The sequence below is a fragment of the Acomys russatus genome, chromosome 8, assembly GCF_903995435.1.
Source record: "Acomys russatus chromosome 8, mAcoRus1.1, whole genome shotgun sequence".
Classification (NCBI taxonomy): domain Eukaryota; kingdom Metazoa; phylum Chordata; class Mammalia; order Rodentia; family Muridae; genus Acomys; species Acomys russatus.
The window spans coordinates 47,022,359-47,037,450 of NC_067144.1; the positions used below are offsets into that span (position 1 = coordinate 47,022,359).

The 15,092-nt window shown below is 39.1% G+C and overlaps 1 pseudogene; it reads left to right on the top strand.

The window, feature by feature from the left end:
- Positions 1-2,127: 2,127 nt before the first annotated feature.
- On the top strand, positions 2,128-3,185 carry LOC127192806 (actin, cytoplasmic 2-like; annotated as a pseudogene).
- Positions 3,186-15,092: the final 11,907 nt, after the last annotated feature.

Sequence of the window (15,092 nt, forward strand, 5' to 3'; positions counted from 1 at the left end):
ATAGATAGGTAATTAGATAATGATTTATGACTTTTCAGACATCCTGTTATTTCACCATCTTCCCTCTTTCTTATATACTTATTCCCTACCTGTCTTCCTAAAAACTTATATCCACAGATATGCACAAAAAATTAAGACCAAACATAAAACATCAGAGATCAAAAAGCAGAGAAAAATAAAATGTGAGTTTTCCAGGCCCAACTAATACATTTACAACCTAACTCTTACACCCAATGCTTAAAAATTATTATGGACATATGGGAAGAAAGATTGTAAAAAAGAAAGGAGAAAGATGTTGGTTGTGAAAGTGTATTCCTAAAAATGTGAAATTTTGGAACTCCTGGAGCCCAACAAGGAGCCCATCAAGGCTGGAGTATCTGGACCCAGGGGGAATCTGCACAAACTGTTGCACCAACCAAGCGCAATGCATGCAGTAAACCTAAACCCCCTTTCAGATCTAGCCAATGGACAGCTCATTCTCCACAACTGATGGAGGAGTGATGAACTGCCTCTGACATGAACTCTGATGCTCCCAATTAGATCACTTCTCCTTTGTGAGGAAGCCTGTTGGCACACAGAGTAAGGGGGTGCAGGCTATCTGGATGAGACATGCTAGGTTGTCGTCATACGGTTGGGGAGGAGGTCCCCTTCTGGCAGAAGTCTAGGGGAATGAATTAGGGCAGAAGAGGGAGGGAGGATGGGGACAGTGGGGATAACAATGGGGATGTAATATGAATAAATTATAATAAATTTAAAAATGTGAAATTGTGTCTCCTAGAACTGTCAAATAGGCCACATCCATGAAATCTAAGTGGGGAAAGCTAATAGGTCTCAATCTTAAACTAGGAATGATGGCCAACCAGGAAATTCTGAGTGGGAGAAATGGTCTACCCCAGGGATTAGTTGATAATTGGTTATCTAATCCTGAGTGATCATTCCTAACATTCCTAAGCATACAGGTAATATACAAACTGAACAGGTTGCAATTATGTATTTAGGAATGTGTGTGTGTGTGTGTGTACAAAGAGAAATAGGCCAAAGAACAAGTGGTAGTACATGCAAAGAGTTGGAGAGAGTAAAGAGAAGGGGAAATTGCATATAATTGATTTCACAATACTTGTCTACTATCTGATCTGCTTTCTAGTTGACCCAAGAAGACTATTATCATATGTCTCATTATTAATTATTTTTCAAATTTACCATTGAGTAGGCTACTTGAAAGTAATTGCATCCTTTTTATATAAGTGCCACAGCTTCCAACTGAAACACTCCTCTTTAGCCAAACACCATTTTAAGAATACAGTTAATCTCAGCAATGACTTTGGTGATTATATAAAATTATTTAACACAATGTGTTGATCTATTTAAAACTAGCGTGGGACTCAAAAACACACCTTTGAATAATCCTAACATGTAACTAAGGAGTTTTATAGAAGTCAAAGAACTATGTCACAAAAAACTGTTCCATGAATAGCACAGCAGAGACTGTATCGCAAATATGGGCCCTTCTACTTTCTTACCTGTTGTAGTTTAGAGGAATTAAACTAACTTGGAGTAAAGTAATGGAAAAACACGTTTTGTTAAACATGGTCACTGTTTAGTGTTACAATAGTTCTGCTTTCCTCTTTTCCAAGGAAAAATTATTTACTTACTTATCTACATATTCCATATTCTTTTGTAGTGAATGATACCCCTATTCCAAATTATTGTCACATCAATACTTCAGAAACAGATAGAATGATGACCATAGGTCACTTGGAATTAACACAGTTTGAAACATATATCTCTTCATATGTTCATGTCAGTGTAGCTATCTCTCATGCTACTTTCAAATATAAACAGAATGCTATGTAGTTCTCTTTCTCCTAAAATGGAATACCTAAAATTGATTATTTATACAAAACAGTTACTTGACTTATAGCTGTTGTGCCTGAGAAACTGAAGAACAGGATATGGAGCTGTGGTAAAAGACTGCATTCTGTCTTACCCCAGGATAGAAAGCCATAAAGAAAATGTGACTTAACAAGAAGAGGCTAAGGTACCATTTAAGAAAAAGTCAGAAACTGTGCTGCCGGCTTACCCTGCGTGTCTTCCCACTGCTCCATCACCCAGTCCTCTGCAATTGCAATGGAAGAAGAAATCATCACAATCAGCACTGACAATGGTTCTGGCATGTGCAAAGCTGGTTTTGCTGGGGACGATGCCCCCTGAGCTGTGTTTCCTTCCATTGATGGCCAACAGGACACCATGGCATCATGTTAGGCATGGGTGATGAGGCTCAGAGAAAAAGAGGTATCCTGACCTGGAAGTACCCTATCAAGCACGGCAGTGTCACCAGCTGGAATGACATGGAGAAGATCTGGCACCACGCCTTCTACAATGAGCTGCATGTGGCCCCTGAAGGGTACCCAGTGCTTCTGACTGAGGCCCCTCTGAACTCCAAAGCTAACAGAAGTTGACACAAACAGTGTTTGAAAACTTCAATACCTCAGCCGTGTACGTGGCCATTCAGGCGGTGCAGTCTTTCTTTGCATCTGTGTGCACCACTGGCATTGTCATGAACTCTGGTGATGAGGTCACACATACAATGCCCATCCATGAGGGCTATGCCCTTTACCATGCCATCTTGCATCTGACTGAGCAGGGGTACAGCTTTATCACAACAACTGAGCAGGAAATTTTGCAGGATATTAAGGAGAAGCTGTGCTTTGTGGCCCTGGATTTTGAGCAAGAAATGGCTGCTGCTGCATCCTCCTCCTGCTTAGAGAAGAGCTATAAGTTGCCTGATGGGCAGGTGATCACCATTGGCATTAAGCGAATATGGTGTTCAGAGGTGCTCTTCCAGCCTTCCTTCCTGGGCATGGAGTCATGTGACATCCGTGAGACCACCTTCAACTTCATTATGAAGCATGATGTGGACATCTGCAAGGGCCTGTGTGCCAACACAGTGCTGTCCAGTGGCACTACCATGTATCCAGGCATTGCTAACAGGATGCAGAAGGAGATCACAGTCCTAACACCCAGCAAAATGAAGATTAAGATCATCATTCCTCCTGAGTGCAAGCACTCGGTCTAGCTTGTAGGTGCTCATCCTGGCCTCCTTACCCACCTTTCAGCAGATGTGAATCAGCAAGCAAGAGTATGACAAGTTGCATCCCTCCATCATCCACCACTAATGCTTCTAGACGGACTAAGCAGGTGCCAGGCATCTGTTACATGAGCTGATTCTGAAGTATAGATTTGCTCTGGACAATGTACATACCTCATGCTAGGTGCATGAAACTAGAATAACCCTTTGAAAAGAAATTTGTCTTGGAAGTTTGTATCTGATATCAGCACTGGATCGTAGAGCTTGTTGCTGAATTTTGACCTTGTATTCAAGTTAACTGTTTTCTTGGTATATGTTTAGTGCCCTGTGCATATCTTGATTTAGCCCTCAGTCCAATTGACTTGGTTACTTGGTGGCTGGGGAGAGCACGCTGTGGAAGAGACATCCCAGCCTGGTGGACCAGTGTGACCACCGTGTTGTGATCTGTGCAGGTATTAGCCGACAGCTGACTTCCAGGATTTCACGAGGCTGGCAAGGGTTCCTGATCCAGTTACCACTTCCATCTTGCCAGTCTAAATGGATGGGAAAGTCTGAGCCTTTGGACCCAGTTTCCATTCTGTTTTTCCCTCCTGATGGCCATGGGCTGTTACTTGCCTTGAGTTGCGAATGTTTGCACCTGTAAATGTATTCATCCTTTTAATTTATGAAAGATGCTACGTACTCAATTCTTTCAGAAATGACAAATTTTGGTTTTCTACTATTCAGTTAGAACATTAGGCCTCAGCAACACATCATTGTGTAAAGAAAAATAAAAGTGCTGCAGTAATTGACAGAGAGAGAGAGAGAGAGAGAGAGAGAGAGAGAGAGAGAGAAGAAAGAATCATTTATGATACCCAACTGGCAACTGCAATAATGATAAACTTTGTGCGGACATGCTCTGCTCATTAAACCCACAACACCACAACACTTAAAATACACAGCAACATCAGGACTTTGGTAGCAAGGAGCATGAGTTAAATAAAGTCACAGGTTGTACATATTTAAGTATTTAGTATTGAAAAGATGCATATCATAAGTTTTTGTTTAAGTGACATATCAATATTCTGATATGTATAATGAGAGAAATATATAGATATATTTCACTTATGGATACAAATTACTTGATATTATGTGCAGACAAGATAGAAAGCATAGTAATATAATACACTGAAGAAGCTGGAAACTATTCATGAGTAAGGAAGATACTTGCTGAAGAAAGTATTTCCCCATGTCTTATATATCTCTTAGCTAGAGTCCCAGTAGGATGTCCTCACATCTATCCCAATCTTCTAGAAAGTGAAGACTTTCATGGGACAAGCCTTTTGGCCTAGTACCCAATTATAAGTGAGTATATACCATAGTTGGTAAAAAAAAAAAATTAATATTCCACTTTAGTACTAATTTCACCATTTTCCCAATATTTTTTGTTCTGTATATTCAACATACAGTTTTACCATTACAGTTTATGTTACTTTTTTCCATTTCAGAAAAATATAGCAGATAATGTATCTTAAGGACGGTGGTACCCTTAAATTGATTAGTTCCTACTGGAATTAAAATTGATGATCCACAAATTTTTAATATATTTTATTTTAATATTTACATTCTGAAAACTGCAGCAATCCAGCCACTATAAAATGTTCTGAAATGTGGCCGATTATTTAAGAATGTCAGCATGTAAAAAGGAGATGTTGGAAGCAAAGATCAAGATATAAAAAGGCAAATCAGGGAGGAAGCGAAGAGTAAAAACGGAAGACTGTGCTAGCTCTGACTTTAAGGAGCAGAGAACTGGTAAGGACACAGAGAAAGGGAAGATTTGGTATGTACTTAACGTGGCAGCTACACAGCAGTAGAGAAACACAAGGAGAGTGCAACTATGGGAAGGGGGAAGAGCAGTGAAAAGCTGCGATCAGAGAGGAGCGCACTGTGTACTATGTGTGCCTTTGGGGAGATGGCTGCAAAGGCCAGGGTGATTTGATTCAGAAAGCAAAGCAGTGATCAGAGGAAGCATGAAGAGGAAAAAGATTTGAGCTGGAGTAGTCATTCCTCATAGCAAGTTCATTAAGAACATTTATGTTTTCTGGATTGAGCTGTTATATCTATTTGTAATAGAAATGCATCTGTATCACTCACTCCTGCTCCCATACCACTCTCCATCCCCTCTCAGTTATTGAATCCATGATTTCAGATATGTTTGGCAAATACCATACCATTCTACTCCATCTTATAGATTCTCAAAGGTAACAATGAACCTACCAAGCAGCATAACATGCAATTATGTTCATACTGTGGGTCCTTGGTTAACATCTGGTATTTGCAATGATAACCTGGGTTTTTAAACTTAATTCATTGCAGCAGAAGAGGACTGAGTAACACTGTCAATAAAGGATATATGCTAGAGAGTGATTTCCTAATGAAACAATATAGTATTGTAATCAGAAATCCTTATATTTAGTTTAAGAAGATTGCCCTTGGATGCTTAATACTCTTTTCTGTACTTGCAGTCTTGCTGAGAGAATCTCATATTCTTGTGAAAATAATATAAAAACCAATCCTAACTCACTCATCTAAAATCAAATGTGATAGAGACAGTGTGGAGTTTTAAATTAACTCGAACTTATGTTTGCCCATACTTACACACACCAATAACAACAAATGTATAAGCACTTCAAAATCTAAAGATATTTGGGGAAAATTGCATTCGAGCCCTGTGAAATATGCACATATTTACTTCTGTTAGAAGATTTGCATGGGTACTTGAACAAATGCAATATCCAGTATTGCCAGCATCTCAGTAGCGATCATTTGTCACATAGCACAGGCATGTGGATACTATGATCATCCAAGCAAGAAGCAAAAGAAAGGAACTGTTTGTTTACAAGGAAAGGAAGGCACCGTTAATAAGCAAGATTAATCGATGGAAGGCAGCATTCCAGAATAAAGAAGCATGGAGAAAATGTATTAACATCTGTCCATGAAGGGGGTGAGGGACAGGAAGGGGAGAGGGAAAAACTAGTGGAGAGGGAGGGAGAAGTAGCATGATTGGCAGGTTGAGGACTGCAAATGAAGGGCTCTAACTCCAAGTCTCTTCACTACTCCATAAAGATAGAAAACACTCCTAGTACAAAAATTATCCATTATCAGCCATTCTGATCCATAATTAGGGAGCTTTTCTAACTTTAAGGTAAAAGTAAAGCATCTAGAAGGCTTTGCTTTTGTTAGATATTTTAATGGCCCATAAAAAACTACCTTTCCAGATAGTATAAATACATAATTTGGATGAGAGTAATCAAGCTTCAATAATCACTCTCTTTCTCTCGATAGCTTATCCCTAGTTTTAGATTACTTTACACAGTTTTCCACCTTTCACCATAGAATTCGTCAAACTTTAATTTAATATTTTCTTAAAGTGTGCTAAGATGAAATTGCTTCCTAGAAGCCACGCTTATTTTTATGTACCTTGGCGACAAGAAGGAAGATAGCATAGTTCTTACAGCCAAAGAAGATTTTGGCATTTCCTCTTTAATTGTCCATGTTATTCAGGGCACCGTGGGTGGCATGCAGATGAATGATAGCAATACAGATTTGTATTGTCACAATGGCACTTTTCTGGTTTCAGTTTGAATGTACAACATATCAGACTTAATTAAATTATACTATTATATGAAAATCTTAGTGATCTTTGTAGTTTCTGCTATATTTCCTTGAATTATTTATAATTCCAGTATATACATTTTCCTTCTTTTTACCCAGTATTAATTAAGCACATCGCCTGAGACTGTATAACAGAATAGATCACAAGAGGAAAGCATGTTATTTTAATTCAGCATAGGTTTTAGGGCATAGGATGTTTCAACTACAAAGAATTAAAGAAATGTGAAGATGTGTATTTGTTAGTCACTTTTCAGTGAGTGAGACTTATAGGAAAAGGATGCGTTTTCTTATAATAACAAGCTGGGTGGGGCACAGGGTGACAATCTGGCTGCTCACATTCTTCTCAGGACCTCTGCTTCTTCTTTGATCTGTTTGGGATGTGCTAAGAAACCCTGTGGCGTGATTACATCTACATGAGAGAAGGGACATAGGACTCCATATGGCCTGCTTTGGGGGCAATGGTAAGGTGAAGTCTAGCGATTCCCTGCTTCTTCCGCTGTCACAGTGCCAACATGTTTTTCCTGCAGGGTAACATGTTTCGAAACTCACGGTATCGTTGAGCATTTCCTGTATTTCCTTAATCTCACAGTAGCAACATATATTGGTGTATTCACTGTACCATAAGATTAAAAGACAAATGAAACTTGAGAAATAATAAATCTGTAAGGAGAACTGCAGGGCTTTTGTAACAAGTTAGAATGATGTGTTTGTATTCTTGTAGCAAATGAAGCGGAGTAATTATTTAACATGTAAATTAAAGATGCTTGATAAACTACTGAGGTTGGAAGACACTCAGAGGAGACTCAGCCCATACCAATGTACTTAATCATCAGTTCACAGACGACTGTATGGCTTCAGAAAGGTTGCTAAGCTTCTTAGAATCTCATTGCACTTGTCTTTAAAACTGACAAACATCAATGGCTTCTATTTTATTAGAGTTTATGGCCCAACTTGAGGCACATGCCATGAGAGCCCACCACTGACACAATTAATAATATTCTGCAATACTTGCAGCCAAGTGGCGAACATAAGAGTCATCTAAATGGCTTCACCCAGCAGCTGATAAAAACAGATGCAGAGACCCACAGCCAAATATTAGGCAGAACTCAGAAAATCTTATGCAAGAAGGGGGGTGGGCAAGGATTGAAAGAGCCAGAGAGATAAAGGACACCACAAGAAAATCTACAAAATGAACTAACCTGAACCCATAGGGCCTCACAGAGACTGAACTACCAACAAGAGACCATCCTCCATGGGATAGTCCTAGCCTCACACACACACACACATATATGTAACAGATGTACATGTTCCTCCTCATGTGGGACCTCCTAATATCAGGAGCAAGGCTGCCACTGGCTCAGTTTCCTGCCTTTGGATCACTTTCCTAACTGACCACCTTGTCTAGCCTCAATAGATGTGCCCAGTCCATCTCGATATGCTATGGCAGCTTGATATACATGGGAGGTCTCCCCTTCTCTGATAAGAAAAGGAAGGAAATATTGGAGGAGGAGAGGGGAGGGGAAGAGAAGGCCTGGGAGGAAAGGAGCAAGGGGAAGTTCTAATCATGATGTAATATAAATAAATTAATGAAAAAATTTAAAAATCATAAAATTAACAAGTATCAATGGCTTCCATTTGATTAAAGTTTATATATTTAGAGTTGGAAAACTGTAATAATTTTATGAGAAAAGTACAATAAATGATACTAAATTTCATATATACTTGTTTTAAAAAGGACCTGTTTGTTCCTACCCAATGATAAACAAGCATTTTTAGAAAAATTACTATTTACTAGAATTTTATTACAAACATACTCATCACATAAAAAAGTGTGAAAAAGAATAGGGAATAGGGTGTCTGAAATTAAAGATGACATCAGAAGCTAGTAAGCTTTGACTACATATGTTCATCTGTCTCTTAATAAATCTTTGTGGGTATGATATGTGTATACATGTGTGTATTTGTATGATTTCCACTGTACTCTTTCCTCCTTTATGTCCTCATGTTCCCCCTGCTCCCTTTCAAAATTGTGACCCTTAATCATTTACTTATTATTGTTACATACGTTTGTGTGTGTGTGTGTGTGTGTGCGTGCATGTAAATACAGCCTGTTCAGCCCATTTAGTGTTACCCATTTGTACATGTGTTTAAGGATGAGCACACGGAATTGCATAACTTATTATGGGGCTTGTCCTTGAAGAATGATCATTTCCCCTTTAGATATTAGTACCTGTAGCTCTCCATGTAGGTAGAGCCTTGTAAGGCTTTTCCACACGCCCACTGGGATGTCAACTGGTGTTTTCATTCTGAAGGTCTCATGTAGGTGACCGTATCATTAAGATTTAATGAAAGCAGGAGCCTGTCTTGTATAGAAGATACCATCTTACAGCAGAGATGTTCAGCCTTTGTTCTTATAATCTTTCTTTACTCTCTTCCTATTTTTTACCTGAGCCTAAGGTACAGGAGTTATGTTTTAAATGTATCAACTAGATATGGGCACCCATCACCCATTTCAGCCCATTGTATGTTTCTTTAATGGTTGCTGTCTGCTGAAAAAGGATGCTTATTTATGAGAAGTGAGAGCTCCACTTCTCTTTCACTGTAAAAGACAGGTATTTGGAATATAGTTGAGAATGATATTGGCTTGCAAATGTGATCTTCTATAAGGTCATTGGCATTACCAGCTATGATTAGTTGGCTAGGTTTAAAATACCAAGTATAAATTCCTTTCCTCCATATGGGTATTGGATATCCCCAAGATGCCAACATTGAACCCTTGGGTATATCTTGCCACTCTAGTCATTGTGATTTATAAGCTTTACAGTTGGCTAAGACTGTTGATTGCTTTTCTCCCCTGGCAACTTGCACAACGCTATCAGATACCATGAGAGCCTGTCCTCAGGGAGGAGGGAGATTCTTGGTCACTTCTGCTATGTTTTAATAAAAGCAAGTTTGGATTTTTCAATAATAGATGTAATTCAATTTTTCCAGCATTTCATATTGCATTTAATAGATGCTGGTGTTCAAGAAAGACACAGTAAATCCTTTACAAATGAATGATGCACATTCTGTGGAAATTTCATCATGTTCCTTTGTCATCCATCAAAAAACAGTATGTGGAGGAAAAGGAGCAAAGTGTATGCTGTTTCTCACCAAGATGATGCTAACAGCAAAAAAGGCAGTTCTTGCCTTCCCCAAAGTAGAAGCTGGCAAGTAGACACTGAAAGCCAAGAAGGCAGTGTTGAAAGTTACCCCCAGTGGCAAAAAGAAGAGACTTAAGTCATCTACCTTTAGGTGTCCCAAGACCTTGTGCCTCTAGAGAAAGCCCAAAGCCCCTCTCAAGAAAACTCCCATGGAAATAAGTTTGCACTGGCCCAGTACACACAGACTTGACAATTATGGCATAATCATGTTTCCACTTGGCCACTGAGTCAACCCTGAAAAAAATAATAAAAACATACTGGTGTTCATGGTGGATGTCAAAGCCAACCAAAACCTGTGCAACAGACTGTGAGGAGACTCCATGGCATTGATGTGCTCGAAGGCAACACCGTAATCAGCCCTAAGGGAGGCCGGAAGGCATATGTTCAGCTAGCTCTTGATTGTGCTGCTTTGGATGTTGCCAACAAAATTGCTATCATCTAAACTGAGTCCAGCTGGCTAGTTCCAAATGTACATTTTTTTTTAGCATTTAAAAATAGAAAACAACATGTCAAGTTGGTTAAGAAGATGGATTTTACATGCCTGTTAACTAGTTTCAAATCTTATTTTGCTAGTTAGGGTAGCACCTATTTATAATCTCACATGTTTAAGAGATTAAGGTAAGAAAAACATCCATAAAGCCATCTTTAAAAAAAAAACTTATCAAAGTGTATATATATATATATATATATATATATATATATATATATATATATATATATATATATATTTGAGAAGAAAACAAACTGAGGGAGAGGACACAGAGAAAGAGGGTGAGAATACAGAGACTAGGGGAAAATAAGAGTCATGTTGTAAGGAAAGCTGGAAGTGAAAAGAACAGGGAGGAATTTCCATAATCATAATTTAGCATTTTTGCATCTACAACAAATGTATTATCCTTGAGAGATTACTTGCTCCATTGGTTTTAATAAGTATTTTAAAGGAAGTCAAGGTGGCATTATTCTTTCACAAAATTCAAGGCAATGGAGAAAAACAGTTTTCCCATGGAAACGAGGAATTTTGTGAACCTTCTAAAGAGCATATGGTCCCCACTAATCTACTGACTTAATCCTGTCCTTTGGGTCTCTTATTCTATTTCAGGTTATCTATCCTTAGCCTAAAGCCAGTACTAGCACTAAGCCATGTAAGACAGATGGGTTCCTACCCAGTCAAGATTTCCCAGGAAGTCATTTCCATAGCCTCTCAACATTAATCAGAGAAACCAGCCCAGATCTCAGAACCAGCGCAAAATACCACATGGAAGGGATATTTAGGACACTTTTCAATGGATAAGAAAGAATTCTTCCTTACCGTTCAACAAAAAATATATTCAAAATGGTTGAAAGATTGTAGCAGCTCTTGCGATTGCAAAGCACTAATTGTTTCTTGAGATGAATTTTCATTAAATATGTTTACCTAAGTGATATTTATTAACATGAGAAAAAATGGAAGAATATAAGACCTTGGAGATAGAGAAGAATACCATCAGTCCAACTGTTTTTTATTCAGTGTATGCATTTGTTGCTCCTCTTGCCCTTCTTCTTGATGACCATCTTGAAGAAGTGGTCAGAAAGAAGGTTCACAGCTATTTTCTCCAAAGCCTCACAGTGGCACACGGAAGCCAATGGGTTTAGGAATTCATCCAGGCACTTGGGTTCAAATATATGATTACGGTTAAAACATCATAGGTGAAAAGTTCCAAAAAGTTGAGGTATTCTTTTCCCTTGGAAACTGTAAAAATCCCCACAGAAACACTGGGAGAAGTGTTTCATTTGTGTTCCAAATACTGACTTTGGTCATAGGTATAGCACCAGGCACACAATTTGCTTATGGCAATCCATTATCTGAAGTACGTTTTCTTTTTCACTATCACCATACATGTTGTACTTGTGAGCAATAGAGCCCAAGGTGCCGTTACACTGGTTGAGGTTGTTCTGTACAACCATAAGACAGGGAAGCTTAGCAAAACCCACATCTAGGGGAATTTCACACCCAGCCATAGGCTTTGGTCTTACTTAACTCACTGAGAATTTCATGCATGTGTGTGTGTGTATATATATATATATATCCATCCATATATATATCCATCCATACATACTCCTACTCTTCTTCAACTCCTCTCAGGGTCACACTCTCTCAGCTTCTTGTGCTTTATACTTTTTTATAGTCCCCCCTAAATCTAACTCGTGTCGCCTGTATTCATAGTTAAGAGGCCATACACTGAAGCATAGTTGACCTCCTATGGGCCATATCCTTAAAGAAAACTTATTCCATCTTCAAGCAGCCATCAACTATCAGGTAAGATTTCCGTGCTTGTGAGATCCTCCTGGCCTCTTTGTTAAAACACTGATTGGCTTGATCTTATGTAGGTCCTGTGGAAAGAATGACAGTTGTAACAAGTTCTTTTTTAAAATATATTTTATTAATTTATTCATATTACATCTCAACTATTATCCCATCCTTTGTTTTCTCCCCCTCACATTTTCCCCTTACTCTACGACTGTGTATGAGGGGGACCTATTCTCACTGTATATGCTCATAGGATATCAATTCTCTTCTTGGTAGCCTGCTATCATTCCTCTGAGTGCCACCAAGCCTGCCCATTCAGGGGAAATGGTCAAATATGGGGCACCAGAGTTTGTGTGAAAGTCAGTTCCCACTCCACTTAACTGTGAAGAATGTCCTGTCCATTGGCTAGATCTGGGTAGGGGTTCAAAGTTTACTGCATGTATTGTCCTTGGCTGATGCCATAGTTTGAGCAGGACCCCTGGGTCCAGATCTGTTTATCATAATGTTCTTTTTGTAGGTTTCTAATACCCTCTGGATCCTTCTATTTCTGCATTCTCCCTTGCTTCTCTCACCTAGAGTCCCAATAGGATGTCCTCCCCTCTGTCACACTTTCCTGGTAAGTGAAGACTTTTATGGGACATGCCCCTTGGGCTAGTGTCCAGATATAAGTGAATATATACCATTTGGCTCTTTCTTCTTCTGGGTTAACTCACTCATTATGATCATTTCTAATTCAATCCATTTGTCAAGAAATTTCAGAAATTCCTTGTTTTTAATAGCTTGAGTAGTGTTCTATAGTGTATATGTACCACAGTTTCTTTATCCATTCTTCTGCTGAGGGACACTTAGGCTGTTTCCAAGATCTGGCTATTATGAATAAGGCTGCTATGAACATGGTTGAGCAAATGTTCTTGTTGTGTGCTGGAGCATCTTCTGAGTATATTCCAAGGAGTGGAATAGCTGGGTCTTCAGCAAGCCTTATTTTCAGTTTTCTGAGAAAGCGCCAGATGGAGTTCCAAAGTGGCTGTACTAGTTTGCATTCCCACCAGCAATCTCTCTCCACATCCTCGCCAGCATGTGGCTGTCACTTGAATTTTTGAGCTTAGCCATTCTGATGGAATCTCAGAGTTGTTTTGATTTGCATTTCCCTGATGATTAATGACGCTGAGCATTTCCTTAAGTGTTTCTCAGCCATTTGATATTCCTCTGTTGAGAATTCTCTGGTTAGTTCTGAGCTCCATTTCTCAATTGTGTTATTTGGTTTGGTGGTGTTTAATTTCTTGAGTTCTTTATATATTTTGGATATTAGACCTTTGTCAGATGCAGGCTTGGTGAAGATCTTTTCCCAGTCTGTAGGCTGTCACTTTGTTCTGTTTTCGGTGTCTCCTGCCTTACAGAAGAAGCTTCTCAGGCTCATGAGGTCCCATTTATTAATTGTTGACCTTAAGGCCTGGGCTTTTGGTGTTCTGTTCAGGAAGTTGTCTCCTGTGCCAATGTGTTCCAGACTCTTCCCCACTTTTTCTTCAATGAAGCCAAATCTATTCAATGGAAAAAGGATAGAATCTTCAACAAATGGTGCTGGTCTAACTGGATGTCTACGTGTAAAAAAATACAATTGGACTCATATTTGTCACCATCCACAAAACTCAAGTCCAAGTGGATCAAAGATCCCAATGTAACAAGTTCTTTAGTGCAGTGATGGTGTCATGTCCAAAAGGCACAATTTTGCTCTAGTCTCCCCTAACCTATGCCTTTTATACTCTTTCTAGCCCCTTATTACAGGATAGTGCCTGAGACTTGGGTTAGAGGGAGGAAGTATAACATAGTTGTCCCGTTTGTAGCTGAGCATTAACTGCATAGACACGTATCCTCATGAATGAAAATAGAACACTGAAAGTCCTCTATTCCCATGGTTTTTTAAAATGAATATATTAATTTATTCATATTACATCTCAATTGTTATCCCAACCCTTGCATCCTCCCATTCCTCCCTCCTTCCAATTTTCCCCTTACTCCCTTCCTCTATGACTGTGACTGAGGAGGACCTCTTCCCTCTATATATGCTCATAAGGTATCAAGTCTCTTCTTGGTAGCCTGCTATTCTTCCTCTGAGTGACACCAGGCCTCCCCATCCAGGGGACGAGAGTAGGGTGTGACTTTCTCATGAACTCTGGTGCCCAATATTCCCCTAGTTTTTAAGACTCTTCATCAGTGGACCATAGTGGCAAACACCTTTTATCCTAGCACTTGAGAAGCAAAGGCATGTGGACATCAGCCTGATTATAGAACTAGTTATAGGACAGCCAGGGCTAGACAGAGAAACTCTCTCTTAAAAAGACAAAATGAAACAAACACAAAAGGCTTCTTGTGGATTTTCTTCATTTTACTGAGCTTTTACAAATAATCAAAATTTTATTTATGATAATCCTCTGTCACCATTGGCAATGTATTCCTGAACCTCTGACACCACCCCCAGGCTTAATGTGAACAAACCCTCCAAATCACACATTTTCTCGTCATTTATTATCATGCTCAAATTCAAGGTATCCATAAGAGAAAGGACTCATGCAAAATTATGTTTGTCTCCACACAGTGTGCTAACAACAGTAGCAGGCTTTATTTAATTAAAACTGTCTGGTGACATAGTACAGGCTATAGTTAAGACATTACATGTCTTCCAACTGTTTATGTTTTTTCCTCCATCCCGTGGAATGCTTGGGAGGTGACATCCCTCTTTCCCTCATTATTTCCTTGTCAGCCATTTGGTGATCACGTATCCTTGCCAAGCATAATGACCTGAAACTCTGGTATTTATGAGCCAAATTATTTTTTCCTTTCAAAGCAGTAATGAAAGTCTACA